The sequence below is a fragment of the Pieris napi genome, chromosome 14, assembly GCF_905475465.1.
Source record: "Pieris napi chromosome 14, ilPieNapi1.2, whole genome shotgun sequence".
Taxonomy (NCBI): Eukaryota; Metazoa; Arthropoda; class Insecta; order Lepidoptera; family Pieridae; genus Pieris; species Pieris napi.
Window position 1 is genome coordinate 1632279 of NC_062247.1, and position 6000 is coordinate 1638278.

Sequence of the window (6000 nt, forward strand, 5' to 3'; positions counted from 1 at the left end):
CTATCCTAAAGCACTCTCCTAAACACTAAGATAATGTAAATCGGCCATTAGGATTCAGGAGCACCTCCAACTCTGCGAAAGGTGTGTTCATTCCCCAGTCCTTTTCGAAACATGTTTAGATTTTTTCAAATAAAACCACAGACAAATAAGTTATTTGCCGGTTTGATAGATTTTTATTAATAGATCACAAACATGCTCTGAATGAAGGAAATTATACCGTCATATTCCGATAATAATTATCAAACCTCATCCGTAGATCGCTTGTTATCAGAATTGCTTTCTAGCAACATATAAAAGGAAATTACATCCACGTATATTTAAAGTGGGCCTCAATTATAATAGAATCATGCGCCATCATGCCGTCCATTCGGATACCGTTATGCCAATGACAGACCACGATTACCGCTTTTTCAAATAGAGAAAATTTTAACCACATTCTCATTTAAATGCTAAGTGATGATGATATTATGGGAGAGGCAAAGGACTTTAGTCCATACAGCCAGGTCTTGTTCTTTTAAATTCTAATTTTAAAATAATTCTAAAATCAAAGATAAAATATTTTTCAGTAGCAGTTCGCACAGATACAGTCTTGCACTGTAGATACTACACTTAAACAGTTTGAAGTTGCGTAATAATAATTTATTCCATTTAGATAGATACATATCCATTTTATTTAGTAAAACTTAAAGACTAACATTAGTAACGACTTGAAGAACAAATAAAAATGAAATAGTCTTTGACACACACGTCATACAGTCCAATCACAATCAAGAAGACCCTAGAAGCGTTAATATATAAAAACCTACGAATTTTTATAGCATATAAACTTACTCTTTATGGATATGTTTTAGTCTTACTATTGAGATACTAGGTACACGTGGATAGGAATAAATTTTAGAGCAATTTCCCTTTAGTTAAAATTTATAAATAATCATGAATCAAAAATATGTTCCTTTATGTTAGTTTAAAATACATAAGAATTCTTTGACTATGTACACAAATTCAAAGCAATTAAATATTCATTACTGAAACGCCGAAAGCTAAGCATTTTCGGTCATTAGGGGCATCAAATTTGGTTGTAGTCGTGTCACATAGATTTGTCATAGCTTTCGGCTATAAGAATTTTTAAAAATAATAACCGATTATTATCTCACTCCAAATCAAAAGAGTTTTAAAAACAGCTCTGTTCTTGCTCTTTCCTTTTACTTCTTATACTAAAAACTTGCTAAAGTCTGTCTGCGGAATATGGATGAAACCAAATAAATACCGCGGTGAGAAATTTATTGGAATTGCACATCCGAAGTATAAATAGAATACTATATGTAAAAAGTACTTTTAGTTTCTTCAAGTCTATAAATGTGGGTTTTGTTGGTTAATTTTAGAATGGTGTCTTTAATGGTGTGGATGTAAGAATAACAGACTAAACTATGGAAGGCCATTGTGATTTCGAAAACGTATAGCTAGTCTGTGACTTGACAGTTGACATTCAAGTAGGCCATAGAAGAGACAATATATAACTACGAAATTCCACATATAAAAACTTATGATTCACATAAACTTTTCTCACGTATCAATGACGGTCTAATTGCCGTAGTATAATAATCACAATTAAATTTGATAGTTACGTTTGTTCGGAAGCTGTAATTTCATGTATTGGATAACGTCAAATCGAATACAATGGAATGATTATTCAAAATTTCGTGAGACTCGCCACTTCAGAAAATACTCAAAATTGAAAAGGAAACAAAAAATAACTTGGATTCGCATTTCGAAATTTGAACTCTTTGTCTATGTATTAATTTTATTTGTATTTCACACAATAAAGCCTTTTTTATTTCCATATCCTTAAGTTATTTTCAAATGTTGTTAGTATTTACACCTAAATGATAGTAGTAAAATGTTAGTCACCTGTGGGTGTGGATCCTTCTTGGGTGAAGGCCTCCTCCAACCATTTTCAGATGTCACTTTATCTTGATCTTTGCCAACAGTCTGCAAGTCTTTCTCTTCCTATCTCTATCAAGTCATCAGTCCACCTTCTTTTGGGCCCGGGTGTTTCCTTCCATTAAAGTCACATAAAGTATATTAAACTTAAAACGTCCAAATTTCATTAAATACATAGTTGTAGTAACAGTAAATATAGCATTAACTAGATCCAAACTCCAAAAAATGCTGCACTGTTAATTTTTTTCCTAATTTTGAAGAAATATTGAGAAATTTCCATTTTTACGAATGAGATTAAAAATGCCTTAAAGGTTGACAAGCTTAAAAGCTTTAAAGCCAAAGGTCAATGACCTCCCCTCCCCCTTTACACCCTCTAAGTACTCGTTATTAGCTTGCGGTATAAAAAGCAACTTGAATATAATGACATTTAAACGATCTGCGGTGACGGCTCTCTGGGATAGAAAATTGTTGTTTGGTCCGGGTAAATTTAGGTAATCCGTCTTGTGTTTATGTCCTAAGTCCCCTTAATGGGGTTGAGCGTTAAGCATTGACTGACCTAAAATTATCTAACCAAAGACTTTTTTATAAATACTAAGATTTTTATTTATAACACACAAATATACAGCATTACTATATTTTTTACTACTTTCTTTTTTATTTACTATATTCTTAACCTACATAGTATTAGAAATAAACATGGGAAAAAAGAAAACTAAAACAAATAAGTATGTATTGCAAGCCAGCAGTAAAGACTGCCATAGAGGGAACAACTTATTAAATTTGTTTTCCTTCTACGTCTCTATTAAGACACTTAATCAGAACAAGAATATAAAACCAAATTAGTAGTTTCATATTCGCATTTTGGTTAAAGAAAAGACCGTTACAGGTGGCCATGACTGCTATTACTTTATTCAAAGTGCAGCAGCAGGCAATTGAGCAGGCCGTTTACCCCATGTCCCATAAAGATCTTGGTTACTGCTTGAATGTAGTCTTCTTAATTAAGGCCCTATCCCAGCACGAATTGCTGTGTCAGTGTCTCGGGGTGGACTGCGGTGCGCAGAGAGGCGCGTCGCGTCGGCCCGTAATAACAATTAGTTATGTAAAACATTAAATTAATGTAATTTTATCATTTTTTTTTCTGAAATGGATTACTTGGCTTGCGATTAAATATATCGTGTAAATTTCCAAATCATGTTCTATATACATTTTCGTTATAAAATGAATTCAAAGTGTTAAAAATTGGCTATGTTTGGATTTTTTTTCTATCGAGCGAAGTTATTTAAATCGTGTATCGATCTTTCAAAATGGATACATAAACTACTCAACTCCACCATATATTTTTTCCATTCGCCCTACTTCAAGAAACGATGACGAAAAATGGAAAGAAACAATGTACTTTTTTGGAGTTTAGCGATAGGATAGGTCCTTAATAGTAATAATTAATGTATTAAGATTCCTTTACCTGAAACAATGATTACGTACGTTTTATCTTAACTAGTGGAAACATTATTACGATTAATAGCTAAAAACTAAAATGTTGAAGAAATGTTTAAGTTAACAAGGAATGCGTCTAAAATTCCCTTCCCATGGTTTCTGTGCCCGTGGGAAACATTGCTTGCATTCATTTTTTGACTCCAGCAAAATCACACGAGAATCTAAAAATAATTGTGTAATGACACGAAGTTTTAAAAGCTTTTTAAGCTTTCTTCCGAGGTAAATATTGAATTTTCGATTAATTTTTATGCTTGAAAGTTTAATGTACGATTTTTCGATCAGGTTTACGAAATTTCGGAGAATTTCAATTGTTATTACGCAAATAGCCGATTAAATACAATTAAATAAATACAAGATTAAATTACGTTTGATCAACGCATTTAATGAAAAATACAAGTCTAGTTGCACCGTTTCAAATAAAATACTCACCTGGCTCTTTTCATCACAGCGTTTACACGATTAGATAGAAAGAAACGAAAGAGTAGACTTTAAAGAGATGAGAAATGATGCAGTTTTTATAAACACGGTGTTTTTAACGTTAATTTAATAATTTATAAATCTGTATAAACTTTGCATATTAAAACGTTTGTTTTTTATAATGAAATTGTGTAGTTTAGTGATCGCGTAAAATAATACGATTTTGTATTTGCTCACAAATAGTCACGAGCTAAATGCGAGAACAATTATATTATCAATATAAAGTATCACAACAGACTGAGCTCATTATGCCTCGAGGCGAGTGCGATCAGTATTCAGTACTAGTGTTGCAACGTGCCCAGATTTATATTGTTCAATAAATGTATTTAAACGATTAATATTTTACATTTTCACTATATAACACTTTCCCACTCATGTGCATACAAAACAGTTTTTCCATTTCAATACTAAATTCAAATATCGAATGTAACATATAGTTATTTTTTTATACAAAAAAGGTTTATTAAGAAGGAGGATTTAATGTTTAGAAAAAAAATTAAATGTACTTTTTTAGTTCATTTGTTACATGGCGGCTAATGAAACTGGAAACCTCGCTGTGTACTGATGTTATAAAAGACAGTTATATTAAAATTAACTAACAAATATATTACTACGTATGGAAACATACATTTTTGTATACAACATTATTTTCGTCCTAAAATGTCTGTAAAATTTCGCACGCAATTCCTTCTATTATATTTAAATTAACATATAACTTTATTATATTAATATATAACTTATTCCTAACACTGTTAAGCTAAAATATATTTTAGCTCAATTAATTTTTCGAAATACGTCAAGGAAGTGCAATCAATTTCTTATTTATTGAAGCGGAATAGCAATTGCCTTAGATATTTCGAGGTATGAGATACAGGACAGATGATATTTTATTACAGATTGTATCGTGATTTATTTAAATGATAGTTTAATAGTTCTTTTGTTTTTGTTTTAAAGTCTTAATAAAAGGAAACGTGAAATTAAAATATAATAAGATTTATCTTTTTTCAATTATATCTGCATGGAATTTGTACTTATTACGTTTTACTAATTAATAATTGTTTTATTTTAATACGGTTTTATATTTTAAGTTTAAATTTCAATTTGTAAGTACGATGACAAGCATGTAATTTTAAAAGGAATTATTCAAAATGGCGTAATAGCAAATACATGGTACAACAGAATATATTTATAAACAACCATAGACAATTAATTTATCATTTATTTTCGACTATGACAATTCAAAAACGCGGCAATCCGTCGTGACGTAGCGTCATGCGACACTGCTCTTTCCATGAATTCGATCATTCCTCCGCCCCCATCTATTCCATGTACAACGGTTAATTTGACAGTTTTTATTGCTTATTCCGTGTACAGGTGCGGTAATGAATTTTAAATAGGCGTTACGTTCGTGTGGAATTTTTACCGCCCTATTTCTCATCGTTTACAAGCTCAAGGTAATTTGTCATTAGCAATTAACAAGTTATTATTACTGAACGGAATTGATACGTTTAAAATTTATTCTTTAGTCTATAGTAATTAAGTAAAAGGTCACCACCAGAGATAGCAGAGTCATAAAGGACTCGAATGTCCAATTATAAAAATAATAAGGTTTTGTTTGCGTAAACTAGACAATATCTACGATAAAAGTTGAATTGAAAACACATTTTCACTGTTCTAGTTTTGTATTTCTAATGTTTTTCAAACTAATATCACTTAATTTTTCAACACAATTTTGGCCATGGTTACGTAGATTGTCTATAACACAAATTACAGCAAAGCAACAAGCATACTTTCAATATGTGAAAATAAATGAAAAGGTATGAGGTTATTTATTGTATTTTTTGATACCTTTGCAAATCGTCGATCAAAGTACAATCGAATAAACTTTTGCTTATATCTATTTTGTCGAACTAAAGCATTAGCAAGCATTTACATATTAATTGCTTTTACATCAATTTTAATTCACTAGTCAACGAATGATTTTCTTAATTTCTACTTCACTTGAACTAATTAATATATCTTTAACGACGAGTAATAAATGTAATTAAATTAAACCGGTGACCTCAGAGCTGCTTTCCTCGCTCAACG